The 14,391-nt window shown below is 39.3% G+C and overlaps 1 protein-coding gene across 2 annotated transcripts in view; it reads right to left on the bottom strand.

The window, feature by feature from the left end:
* LOC142358421 (uncharacterized) overlaps positions 1–14,391 on the bottom strand; it is a 73,964-nt gene that overhangs the window by 38,517 nt on the left and 21,056 nt on the right. The window lies entirely within an intron of this gene.

The raw sequence follows: 14,391 nt of genomic DNA on the forward strand, positions 1-14,391 counted from the left end.
AGACCCAAATTTTTGTCTGATCAGACTTTCCAGACCAAAATTATCTCTGATCAGACTTTCCAGGCGTAAATTAACCCTGATCAGATTTTCCAGACCCAAGTTACCTCTGATCAGACTTTCCAGAAACAAAAGTTCTCTGACCAGACTTATCAGACCGCAGGTGTTCTGATCAGACCATCTTCAGACCATGGTCCAGACTCAAATTCTGACCATTGCCCAGACCTTAATCAGACTATGATCAGACTCAAGTGGACTCGAAGAGGTTATGATCAGACCCAGTTGCGCTCGAAGCATTTCTGGTTAGACCCAGTTGCGCTTGCAGCCTTTTATGATCCGACTGAAGCGCGCTCAAAACCGGTTCTGATCAGACTCAAGTGCGCTCCAAATAGTCTGATCAGAGAAAGATTTTACTTCTGAGCAAATCTCTTAATTTTGCTATAATATGTTCATTTCATAAAAACTGATGTTTGCAGTATCTTATTCATCTAAGGAAAAACCAATTAAAAAAGTATTGCCAAAGAAAACAAAACCTAACTGTTGAGCACAAATTTTATTTATTGTACCGTTTAGTTTATATTTCTGACTCAATGGATGAGTTTAGACACCCTTCCATATGAAACATCGTGGTCTCCAGTAAATCAAAATTTCTTCTGAAGGGGACCGGCCTTTGCAATCAGCTGGACTCTTTGATGAGTCACTGATCAGAACGCTGCTTTATTGTTGCCTCCTGGCAGAGCCAACATCTCTCAGTAAAAAAATCGAAAAAAAATACTGCACTCGAAATGGTCCCTGATCAGACATAAGTGCGTTCAAAAACATTTCTGATCAGAACCAATTGCGCTCAAACCGTTTATGATCAGACTCAAGTGCGCTCAATTGCGCTTCCCATCAGACTCAATTGCGCCCGAACTGTTTATGATCAGACTCAAGTGCGCTCGAATACGCCCATGATCACACTTTTCAGACCAAATTGACCTCTCTGACCAGACCAACTCCAGACCATGGTCCAGACTGTAGTGTGCTCGACCTTCCGTCCAGATCCTGTAATTTTGGTGTGGCAACACACGAGTGTGCGCTCGATTGGGTCTGATCATGAAGGAATTTGGGTCTGCACCTCAACCTGGGTAGTCATAAAAGGATCATAAAAAAATTCAGACAAGCTATAGATCGTTTGCGTCAGATTCAATTAGCCAACTATGGGTTTTCAAATGCTTAGAGTCAACGAGCAGTACTACCTATCGTTTATGATTTCTTTGAAGTTATACTATGAAAAACGTATGATTTGTACGCCATCATTTATGATCCTTGTATGACCACTAAGAAATTTCATCTTAGGGTAATAAAACCATTCGACAAAAAAGCCTCAATAACTCCGGATGCGACTCAAATACTAAATTTGACTTACAAATAATTCAACGCAGCAAAAAAACCTATCACTTCGATTGATCATCAGACACTCTGTTGAAGCTCACACACTACGAGGCAACCCACTGAACGAGAAAGTTAAAACTAAGGACGAGTTTTAAATATTTCTTAATCAAATTTTTCCAAGGTTTCTAAATTTGATTATAAAACATTTTGGGGAATTCGAAAACTCTGGTTTTCAACGTCTAGAGCGACAATCGTTCTGTTGAGATGAAACAAAGTGCATAGTTCCTATTTTTTTCCAAACTTTAGTTCGGCAAGGTTTTAGAGAGTGATTTATAGATATAATATTCCAAGTTTCATTATGATGCTATAATTTTTTGGTGAAGGGAGCTGAGAAATTATTTCATAGGTATAGTCTGAAATGAACTTGAACAACTCTGCAGCTCTGAAGATGACCGATTGATTATTTAGTAGCGTCATAAATCTGACACTGCTTTTGGTTTAGATTGAATAGTTTGAAGAGAAGTCAGCAATGTATAAAAAGGGCGTTCAGTTCATTCAATTGCTCATTTGAAGTCATAACAAAATTTATGTAAGAAAGACATAACTAATGTGGTCAATAATGCGAAGTGAACAGATTCCTTTGTTTAAATTTTTTTTGTACGTTGTTGCTTGATTAGTTACTAAGGTGCCGAACAACAATATTACCAAAACAGTACCATAACATAGCTGTAGATTATGAGTTGACCTGTAGAGAAGTTGTGATAACAAAAACATTGTAGAGAGAGTTGAACTGACCTGATAAAATCAGAACACCGAAGAACACCGGAGATCCGCAGTTAGATCAAGCGGTTTAACTGAGAGCTTGCAGAATTGAGAGATTAGTAGCTGATTAGTTGTGAATTTGGTTACAAAGTTAAAGTTGTGAACCATCTTTTATAATGAAAATATGGTTGATTTTTGACTTGATTTTGTGATCTTTTACATTTCTTTTTCAGTCATTTTGTGTTAATTGATTGCTCAAAAAGATTCATTATTCCAACTGGAGTTTTTTACAGCCGACAAGATTGGCGAGGGGACAAAATAGCCCTCCAATAGAAGTCTGAGAGCCATCAAAACACCCCTTTCAATTCGTTTGAGTTTTTGGGGCTAGAAGGTCCCCAGTTAGTCAGCCTAGGCAAAATACAAAATTCTACACCTATCGATTGCCATTAAAGAAGATTTCAGCACCTGTAACCTCAAAAATTTGATAAAAATTCTGCTTTTTAAAACCAAACACAATAATTGGACGCCCGATTCCAATCAATATCTACATACACCCCAAAAAACAACACAAAGACAATATTTAAGCAAATTGCAAAAAAACAATTGACCAGAACGGCAAATTTTTCAGAAACGTTCTGCTGATTTAATATTTAATCATTCAAAAAGATCATTCGCAAATGTTCATTAACTTAGAAGCTTGTCAAGATTACTGGACAAAAAGGACAGAAATTTAAAAGAAGATCGAAAACAGAGTAAGAAATCAGTGCGTTAACAGGTAACTGTGGTTGATTGCATTAAAAAATGTTGGCTGATATCGATAGTGTTTCGATTTCACTTGCTGAAAATACATTTTACTAAAATAGAATCAGACAGTTTACATATTTTAATGAAAGAAGATAACGATACGATTGAGGTAATCGTTTTGTGTGAGTTGTAGTAATTGTTCTTTTCACTCTGGAAGGAAAACTAAAGTAGTTTTTAGTTATTTGTTGTTTTTATCTACATGCAAACAGAAATAACAACACAAGTTATGGGGTTTTATGTTAATTTATAGCTGGCATCAAATTGATAGTTTTATCGATGCAAAAAGTCATAACGGAACCTCTGACTGATTCACTTATGCTGTCATTTACGCTGTCGTGATTTTTTTACTTTCTTGTGAGCGACAGGTAGTTCAATTTTGTACTAAAACTGATTGGCACAACCATTACAACCTTCGTCGTCGAGTTCTGAGACGCAATTGTGCGTACCTTTATTGTAGATTGCAAGCAAATACATTAGCTGAAAAAAAGTTTTAGGTCTTGTGATAGTGAAAGCAGACGAACTCAGCCACAAATAACACTAACAGCTATAAGTTACTACAGTGAGCTACAGCACTATTTTATATGCAACATGCCATTCTTGCCAATAATAATGAAACAATTTTCGTTGAAATTTTGTTCACTTGATGTAGGAATGGAAAGCTAAATTTAAGCGTTTTTCGGAAAAGAACCAAATTAATACTGACCTTGATTTATTCCCAACACAAAAGCGAGTTCTAAAATTGAAACTGTACAAAGATAATAATGGTGAAGAAATTTAAACTGATGAGAACGGTTGAATTAGTAAATATGGACTCTGATAAAGATTTTATTATAGATTGAACATCAAAATTCTCACCCACGTAATATTGGATTAGAAACCCAAATTAGGGGCCTAGGTTATCAATGTCATGATTGACCTCCCCAAAAACTTTTCCCAAAAAAGCATTTTTCACACAAAGATTGGGAACATTTGGTAAAAATAGGACTAAACTATCATAACCAAACATAGATAAGCAATATATATACGGCTCAATTTTAGCCAATTTTTGTAACCAAAATCAGTCTGAAAATAATTATATTGTTGTGATAATCCGAATAGGGGAGTAAATTTTATTAGACGAGTGAGTTAACAGATCTCTGTCGTGGTACTGAAAATTATAATAATTACTGGGTAAGACTTAATCGTTTCTTTCGGTTTTTCTGTTAATCAACAGCGTAATTGTACAACTTTAGTAAATTCACAATACATCTCTAAGGATCTGAAATCATAATCAATCTAGCTTCAAATTTTTGGATTGAAATTATTTTGGTGACTAGTAAAGTAGTGATCAACCCATCAATAATTAGGTTAAGTTAGGTTAACGAACTGGAGGACAGCATCGAATCCCGGACAACATCAAGACGATTGATTTCTGAGAGTATTAATCGGCCAAGCTCCTTCTAGGAGACCGCACAGTGAAGCCACTCTGAGGGTAGGCCTGACTGCTCGTAGAAGACTTGGGAAGTTAAGTTAACCCGTATAATATGGAATGGTGAACCAAGTAGGCAATTAAAAAGTTCTGCAGTAACCTGAAGTACCTGATGGGCAATGTCTTAACGTGCTATCAAGTTCGTTAATACTCGTCTGGTTCGGTTGTGGAGTGAACACCGACGAGCTCTTCACGTCATCTACTATTTGTTTAAGTATATTGGTTGATCGATTAATTAGAAAGTGAATTGATGACCTGGTATAACTCTCAATCTTATAGTCACCAATTTATTTCATTTGGTAAAACAATTCTTAGAAGCCAAAATATCGTATAACACAGAGAGGCATTACAAACATTTTCTAATATCATCATTATTATTGGCAATTGACTACAGTTCTATAGCGCCTGAAAATACTTTCTTTAGGACTTGAACGGAGGGCCTGGTATAACCCTTTAGTCTAGTTAAGAGTAGAAGGTTTGTGAAGTTACTATCTAGTCCAGTAGTTTTCTCTAAAGATAGATTCTAGGGACAATTGTGGAATTATGAATAGTGTAAAATCGCCACCCTAAATATTCAGATTATATATTGGCGACCACAGAGGGATTCTTCTGATTAGAAGGCGGTTTTGCATTTTACAAAAAAAAAACAAAAAATTAGAATTTGAGAGAACCGATGAATTAGATCTTTGGAATACGTTCCAAAGGTAAAACTCATCTACATATTTTTTTCCGTGTCATTTGGTTTTACATCGAAAATTACTTCAATTACCAAAAATGAACAACGCACCAAACAACCAGCAAGAGCAACAACAGAACCAGGCAAACCATCAGCAGCAAATAGTCGTAGCACCACCCCTTCTCACCCCCCTCCGATACCCTAGCCGCGACTTCGAGAGTTTCGAAAGATGGGTTTGACACTTCGAATCCATGTCAATTGCCAATAATTGGGATGACCAGAGACAACGCGAGGTCCTACCCACGTTTTTGAACAGTTATGCGTTAGATGAGTATTACAATCTCCCCAATCATTACTTTCAATAAGTGCAAGGACAACCAGCCCCGACCATAGCGAGAGTTCTGAACGCTCTTAACAACAGAATCGGCGACTTTCCGAACGCAAGGAGTGCCCGCACCGAATTCAAAAATCTTCAGCAATTGGAATCAGAGTCAATCCAAGAGTTCTCAAGGCGAGTTCATAAGTTAGGAGAGGCAGCCAATGCTCATCTTGATGTTGCGGGACGACAGCAAGCTAACAAAGATGCCTTTATGGACGAACTGTCGGACAGCTAAATCAGATATACACTCCTGAAGGAAGAACCGGGAAGCTTCAATGCAGCTACAAAACGGGCCATTGCTCTAGACGCCATGAGTAAAGCGGAATCCAGTCGACTGCTGGGACGAAGAAAAGGACATGTGAGAAGGAGAAAGGGTGAAAAAGATCACGATGAGTCAGTAACAGCTGACTTTAGAGCACTTAACATCAGTCTGTCATCGGGTTCCAATCAAATGATCAAGTTTCAGACCAGAAGCTTGGTTAAGATGCTAGAGCAGCAAGAGCGACAAACGCAGATCATGGAGAAGATTCTTGAGACCCAAACAAAATTTCTATCCGAATCAAGTCAGCCCAGATTTCAGAGTAGAAGTCCGGGAAGACCGGAAGGCTTTCGACCCAGAACGTTTGCGATGCAGTGCTATAATTGCCGCGAGTTTGGGCACTTGTCAAGTCAGTGTCCACAGAAAGGAACAATACAACCGGGTATTTCCGCAAACTTGGACACCAATAGACAACCGATCGTAAAAAGCTTTTTACAGAGAGTGAACTCAGAGCAAGTGAACAGTATCAACAAAGTTCAAGCCGAAGCAGTCCTTGGACCTACAGTCTACGTGATGGTTGATCTTGACGGACGAAAACACAAAGCGTTAGTGGGTACTGGGAGCAAAGTGAACATTCTTTCAGAAAAAACTTACTCACAGTACGAACAGCGTTCCAAAATCAGACCATTCCGAGAACAAGTTCTTTCGGCCACCAATGATCTTTTCGAAATACTTGGCGTTTTCACTGGCGAAATAACCTTCGACGCCGGGGTTAAAGTGAAAGCCGGTCTCTTGGTGACCCCAAACAAAGACGTGCCTTCGATACTTGGAACCCAGGTGATGGAGGAGAATAAAGTATCAATCGTTTTCCATTCTAAGCAGCTGATGATGGAGAAAGAAAGCAATGTTGTAAATTTGCAATTTGCTTATAAATCTGAAGTCCCCAGGCACGTACATCTTTGTGAGACGGAAGCAGAATCCGGTCCTGATCAAATTGAAACAACGGAAAAAATAAAGCACGGGGTAACTGCAGAAACAAACCTAACCCTATCATGCGATGAAGAGTTAGAACAGATTTGTTCTTTAGCAATTCCAGACATTAACCAACAAACAGACGACAGAAAAACACTGCTACGAGAGTTCAGAGATGTGTTTGCAATGAACGAAAACGAACTTGGACAGACACACTTGGTTCAGTACGAAATTGGCACAGGTGAGACACTGCCCATCAAGCTTACATCTCATAGGCTTGCACCTGGAAAGATAATTGTGGTTAAGAAGGAGATTGAGGACATGGTGGCACGAAACATTATCCGACCATCAAACAGCCCGTGCAGTGCACCAATCGTTCTCGTTACCAAGAAGGATGGGAGCAATCGAATGTGCACAGACTTCAGAAGACTAAATGAAGTAACAAAGAAAAACGCTTTTCCCCTTCCGCGAATTGACCAGATACTGGATTATCTTCACGGTGCAACGATTTTCTCAAGCATCGACCTAGCCTCTAGATTTTGGCAAGTCCCATTAGCTGAGAGTGCTATAACAAAAACTGCGTTCGTCACTCCCGATGGTGAACACTACGAGTACCTCAGACTTCCATTTGGACTTTGCAATGCACCGAGGACCTTCCAGCAACTTATGACAAGCATCTTCAATGAATATCTCTTCTCGTTTGTCCTCATCTTCTTGGACGACGTTCTGGTGTTTAGTAGGAATGTGGAGGAACACGAAAAACACATGAGCCTCGTTTTTAACGCTCTTCGCCAGGCCAATCTATAACTCAAACCCAAGAAATATCTCCTCTTTTAAAAATCCGTAACCTATCTAGGAAACAAACCGAACCCAGAGGGAATTGCACCAGATGAAAATAAACTCATTGCAGTACGGGACTGGAAACTACCAGAAAACGTTACCGAAGTGAGGTCTTTTATTGGATTTTGCAGTTACTACAGACGTTTCATCAAAGACTTTGTTGGGATAGCGAAACATCTTCACCAGATAACAAAAAAGAACAGCCGTTTCACTTGGAACCCTGAATGCCATAATGCGTTCGAGAAACTGGAAGAGGCTTTGATTGACAGCTCAGTACTCAAACATCCGGACTACAACTCTCCTTTTATCGTGGACACGGATGCAAGCGACAACAGTCTAGGGGCAGTACTCTTGAATATCGTCGGTGGAGTAGAATACACAGTGGCTTTCACTAGCAGAGTTTTGACGCCAGCAGAATGTCGTTACTCAATAACGAAGAGAGAAGCATTAGCAGTCATTTAGGCGATGAAATCGTTTAAGCCTTACATTTGGGGAACTCAATTTGCGCTCAGAACAGATCATGCATCGCTACAGTGGTTATATAGACAAAACAAGGACGGGATGATATTAAGGATGCTTCAAAGACTGCAAGAATTCGATTTTCAAGTAGTACATAGACCAGGAGACAAGCACGGGAATGCAGATGGACTGTCAAGACAGTGTAGCATCACACTTGAGCTAACTGAAGCTGAGAGACTGGTTATGTTTGGAAGTTGCCCATCAGCTAACTCTTTGGAAGACGCCCTCGGAAGAATTAACTTAGTTACAGCCGAGGACGCGAACAAACCAATGAGTATCCAATTTCAAGAAGACGTAAATTCACTTAGGCTGGCTCAAAGAAACGATCCCTGCTTACGTCTCAACTTGCAATGGGTAAACGCTGAGAAACATCCAGACCAAAATCCGCTGAGATACTTAAAAATCAAGAGGGCAAACGCAATAGCACAAGGAGAAGATGCAGTAGTGATTTGTGGTCTCTGCGACCAGATGGAAATGACTGATGGCGTGCTGTACAGGAAGTGGCATGTAGAAGGAAGCAATACAAACCAACTTGTAGTACAGCAGGGACTCAGAGAAACAGTTTTGGAACAACTTCACGATTCAAAACTAAGTGGAGGCAATTTTGCTTTTCAAAAGACCTTGGACAGGGCAAGACAGAGGTTTTGGTGGCCAAATATGAGAAAACACAATGAACGAAAATGTGAGAACTGCACCCTGTGTCAAGCACGAATTACCACGGGAAAGAAAAGAATAGCCCCTCTCCAGACAATCAACGTTGAAATCCGATTCAGCAAAGTGGCAGCAGATATCCTGGGACCTGTTACCCGAGCAATGGCAAGCAGTGCGAAATACATACTCGTATTGACAAAATATTTCACGAAATACGTGGTTTGCGTTCCCTTAGAAAGAACTACGGCCGAAGATGTTATTAGAGCAATTGTGGAGAACTGGGTTTTGACGTTTGGAGCACCTGATTGCCTTCACACCAATCAAGGAGCAAACTTCTGCAGCGAACTACTGCTAGACGTGTGCAAAATTGTTGGAATAGAGAAGACAAGAACATCTCCATATCACCCGCAGGGAAATGGCATGGTAGAACGTCACAACAGAGTTGTTGCGGATGTTATTTCCAAATACTGGGCAAACAATCCAAGCAGCTGGGATCAAATGATTCCCTATCTCAACTTCGTCTATAAATCGACCGTACACAAAACAACAGGACAGACTCCATTCTCACTTGTGTTTGGACAAGAATGCAAATACCCGATTGACCTGCTACTCCCGAAAGCACCTGGTCACGAAATTGCCAACTACGAAATCACAAGGTGGCTCAATGAACAGTTCAGGGAAGCACATATGAATGCCAGAGAGACACTTGGCTAGAAACAAGGAAGACAAAAAGATTTGTACTAGAAAAACGTCTTTGGAGAGGAACTAAAGCCAGAAAAGAAAGTTTGGCTTTTCGCTTCCCAAAAAGCAAAATCAAGGAATTTTTTTCTTCCCTGGATTGGACCATATAGCATCATCAAAAAGACCTCAGAAGTCAACTGTAAAATCTCAAAAGACACAAACTCAAAGAAATGGCAGATAGTCCACTACAATCGATTGAAGCCTGTGAAGGAGGAAGACGAGTTACCCAGATTGGAAACAAGATCATCTCATCAAGAGAAATGGCCCAACCGCCAAAATACGTATGACCAGGAAGTTCACATTGAAGAAAGCAATAAAACTTTCACCCCAGAAATTACATCAAGACGACCCAAACAAGAGAGTCCCTTCAAATGGATGGACGAGGACGAAGAATTTTTCTACGATCTCTTTGCAGAGCGAGAACATTCAACTAAAAGGCCCACTTAGACTAATATACCAGCAGAACCGATCACTCCGGAACAGGACAAAACACAAGAGAACCAGACCCCTTTTGTAACCCCAGTCAAAGAGATTGACTCTACACCACTGCACCAACGACCACACAAGCCAAAAATTGTCTTGAGGGACCTCAGTGAAACGCAGTCAACAACTGCAAGCGCCAAGAGGGAAATGTGGAAACCAAAAACCTTTGCAGAACTTTTGGGAACCAAAACTGACGAAACAGTAAACTCCATCGCTAAAACACGAGAAAGACGCGCAGTGAAGTACCCAAAACGATTCCGAATCGACGACGAATAAAAAGAAGAATATATAATATATATATATATATATATATATATATATATATATATATATATATATTATTTAAAAAATAAAAAAATCAAAAGGAAACTTGATAAAGTTTCTCTATATAGCTTTGCATAAAGAAATTGTAAAGATCAAAAGATGAGCCGAAATTTTTATTAAAGATGGGGACGATCGTAAAGCATATTTAAATAGCACCATAAAAAAACTATCTTGCAAGTTAATATATCACCGGTATTATGAAAAGAGCTGTTTAGTTCAAATAAATTTCAGCGAACTTGGGGGAATTATTAGAGAATGTAGCACTCTTTCTAATACAGAAAAAATGCCATCTAGGTTTAGCGCAGTAATTAACCATAATAATGTTTAGATGTACAACTTTCTGATATTTATATTAACACTTGCGGTGCGACAGCAAACAGCGGATAGTGCACGAACTACTGCGCATGTTCTCTTTCAACCACAAACTCCAGTTTCATTGGCCGACTCATATCTGACTGTGGATATCGCAGTCCCACTTCCAAAGCTGTAGAACGTGTATCACCGACCAATTCATAAATTCTCTTCAAAACTTCAGCAATTGGAACAGAAAACAGGGAAGAGCTCTCAGTTTTGCAACAACCCAGAAAAAAGCGCACTATTACAGCACCACTTTGACGGAATAATCTCATCTATTCAGATAGAATACGAAAGAGCAGAGAAAGAGAGGAAAAAGCTTGTCAAAGAAGTAGCATCTTTTGTAAACCAGACTATAACTCTTCAGCGACAGAGACGATCACCGCTGCTGTTCGCAGTGGGAGCTGCGACGGCGATAACTTTAGAAACCTTACTGGAAAAAGCAGGCTGTAGACTACTCTCAATTTTTGGTCTGTGCGAAAGTTCTAAGCGAAAGATGGAACAATTGGAAGGACGATTGTACTATTTGGAATCAAGAATGGTTAACCTGCACAACGAAGAAAGAGAGTCTATTCAAATAATGGCCAGCAGTAGTTTGAAGCTTCATGAAAAAACACGAAAAGTGCTAAACTACTCAGAGGATAACTTTGAGATTCTGCAAACAAAACTGGAGGTACTTCAAAAAACAATGGAAGAAATAGAACAAGCCCAAGCCTGTGATCATCGAAGGTCTGATGATTTTATGTATGCCTTTCGCGCCCAAAGTGCAATTAACAACATATCATGGACTCTCAATGCTATGCCCAGCGAGTTACAAGTACAAACACTATATTTGACGGAACAGAGAAACATATTTATTACAAGCATTGGAGTGCTATCCAAGGGAATACTGCCAGCCGCACTGGTACCCTACGAGGATTTACGAAAATTAATTACAACTATGAAGCTGGGAGATAAAAAGTGTTCTATACCATACGACCACTCAAGTTTACTTTACAGCTTGCCCTTAGTGAGAAATATTTTTCCAATCCGCACGGACTCTTAATCACAATGGAGGTGCCAGTATACAGTGGTGAACCAATTCACGATGCCTACAAAGCAATCCCCCAGCCACAACCAATCAAGAGCACAACGACGGCCGCAACTCTAAAATTAGAAACGAAGTATTTGATCGTATCAAGGCGAGAAGAAAGCTACGCCGAAATGAAGAGTGAGGAATATCTGTCTTGTTTGGGGACACAATTGCTGATACTTTGCACAAAGCCAGTAGCGTTGGTGAGCGCGCAAGATCAACTCTACTTGACTTCACTCCTATACAATCACGAGGTAGCTGCTTTGAAGACTTGCACAGGAGAAGTAACCAAATAGCCAATTTTACCGACAGCAATCTACCTTGGGAACTCTATGTACCTCCTCAACGCGGCAGACGATCAACAATTTCTTTATAACATGACCTACAGTGGGGGCAGAAAGTTTTCAAACCGTGTACCAGCCTGTAAAAGTTGCCTAGTACACCCCTCCTGCGATGGAAAACTGGTTCACCCGAAGAATGGACTGGTCATGTTGCCCGATCCAGCATATTGTCTTCAACACAGTGGACTAATAACAACAATCACAACTCCCGAACTACTGGATACCGCTTTCAACATCCCGAGCATTCACTCCTACAGAAGAGAGTCGGAATTTGATGTTGCATAAGATCAGATCGGCACTCAAAGATGTCCCTACGCTTGATGTCACGCCTGAATTAGTCAGTGAGATGGTGGACAAAATCCATCAACAACTCCTAGAGGAAAACATCTTTTCGCCATGGGTCAACACTGCATACATTTAAAGAGCTGGCTGGTCTGCTTGGTTTCTCTTTATGGTGTCTTGCGTTTGTCTTTTTGGCTGTCTGGGCAGCGAAGAAGTGTTACAAGTCCAAAAACACTACAAAACATATCCACAATTTGTCCAACGATGATCAACGAGATATCGGAACTGACATGCAGTTTGAAGAGAGACTGAACTTGTTTGAGAGAATGCAAAATGAGAAGACAAACGCTGATTAAAAAGAAACTGTCGTACCAAAATATGGTGATGGTGCTTTTATAAACTTTTACTTGTTACTAATTTCACTGTATTGTACTGTTCAGGAGAATAGTTTAGTCCGGATGGGTGGAATGTAGGAATGCAAAAGCTAAACTTAAGCGTTTTTCGGAAAAGAACCAAATTAATACTGACCTTGAATTATTCCCAACAAAAAAGCGAATTCTAAATTTGAAACTGTACAAAGATAATAATGGTGAAGAAATTTAAACTGATGAGAACGGTTGAATAAGTAAATATGGACTCTGATAAAGATTATATCATAGATTGAACATCAAAATTTTCACCCACGTAATATTGGATTAGAAACCCAAATTAGCGGGCTAGGTTATCAAAGTCATGATTGACCTTCTGAAAGCTTTTCCCAAAAAGCATTTTTCACACAAAGATTCGGAACATTTGCTAAAAATAGGACTAAACTATCATAACCAAACATAGATAAACAGTATATATACCGCTCAATTTTAGCCAATTTTTGTAACCAAAATCAGTCTGAAAATAATTATATTGTTGTGATAATCCGAATTGGGGAGTAAATTTTATTAGACGAGTTAGTTAACAGATCTCTGTCGTGGTACTGAAAACTTTAATAATTGTTTGAACTAGTGTACTGTGGTAACTGTACTTTTTGTTAAATTAACTTAGCAAATTTTCAACTACTTTCTCTTTTTAGACATTTTCTTATAACTCAGCGGAGCCTAAACTGTTATCTAGTAGGTATTTGCTAAACGCTTCGATACTTGGCACTCATAGGCATTTGTAACTAGATGTTCTGAAGGAACCATAGCCTGTAATAATTAGGACTGGGCAAGATTTAATCGTTTCTTTCGGCTTTTCTGTTAATCAACAGCGTAATTGTACAACATTAGTAACATCACAATACATCTCTAAGGATCTGAAATCATACTCAATCTAGCTTCAATTTATTGGATTGAAATTAGTTTGGTGACTAGTAAAGTAGTGATCAACCAATCAATAATTAGGTTAAGTTAGGTTAACGAACTGGAGGACAGCATCGAATCCCGGACAACATCAAGACGACTGATTTCTGAGAGTATTAATCGGCCAAGCTCCTTCTAGGAGACCGCAGAGTGAAGCCACTCTGAGGGTAGGCCTGCCTGCTCGTGGAAGACTTGGCAAGTTAAGTTGACGCATATAGTATGAACTGGTGAACCAAGTAGACAATTGAAAAAGTCTGCAAAAACCTGAAGTACCTGATGGGCAATGTCTTAACGTTCTATCGAGTTGGTTAATACTCGTCTGGTTGGGTTGTGGAGTGAACACCGACGAGCTCTTCACGTCATCTACTATTGTTTTAAGTATATTGGTTAATCGATTAATTAGAAAGTGAATTGAGGACCTGGTATAATTCTCAATCTTCGAGTCACCAATTTTTTTCATTTGGTAAAACACTTCTTAGAAGCTCTAATATCATATAACATAGAGAGGCATTACAAACATATTCTAATATCATCATTATTATTGGCAATTGACTACAGTTCTATAGCGCCTGAAAATACTTTCTTTAGGACTTGAACGGAGGGCCTGGTATAACCCTTTAGTCTAGTTAAGAATAGAAGGTTTGTGAAGTTACTATCCAGTCCAGTAGTTTTCTCTAACGATTGATTCTAGGGACAATTGTGGAATTGTGAATAGGGTAAAACCTCCACCCTAAATATTCAGATTCTATACTTGATTCC

The sequence above is a fragment of the Convolutriloba macropyga genome, unplaced genomic scaffold (genome assembly GCF_964194025.1).
Source record: "Convolutriloba macropyga unplaced genomic scaffold, txConMacr16.3 SCAFFOLD_704, whole genome shotgun sequence".
Classification (NCBI taxonomy): domain Eukaryota; kingdom Metazoa; phylum Xenacoelomorpha; order Acoela; family Convolutidae; genus Convolutriloba; species Convolutriloba macropyga.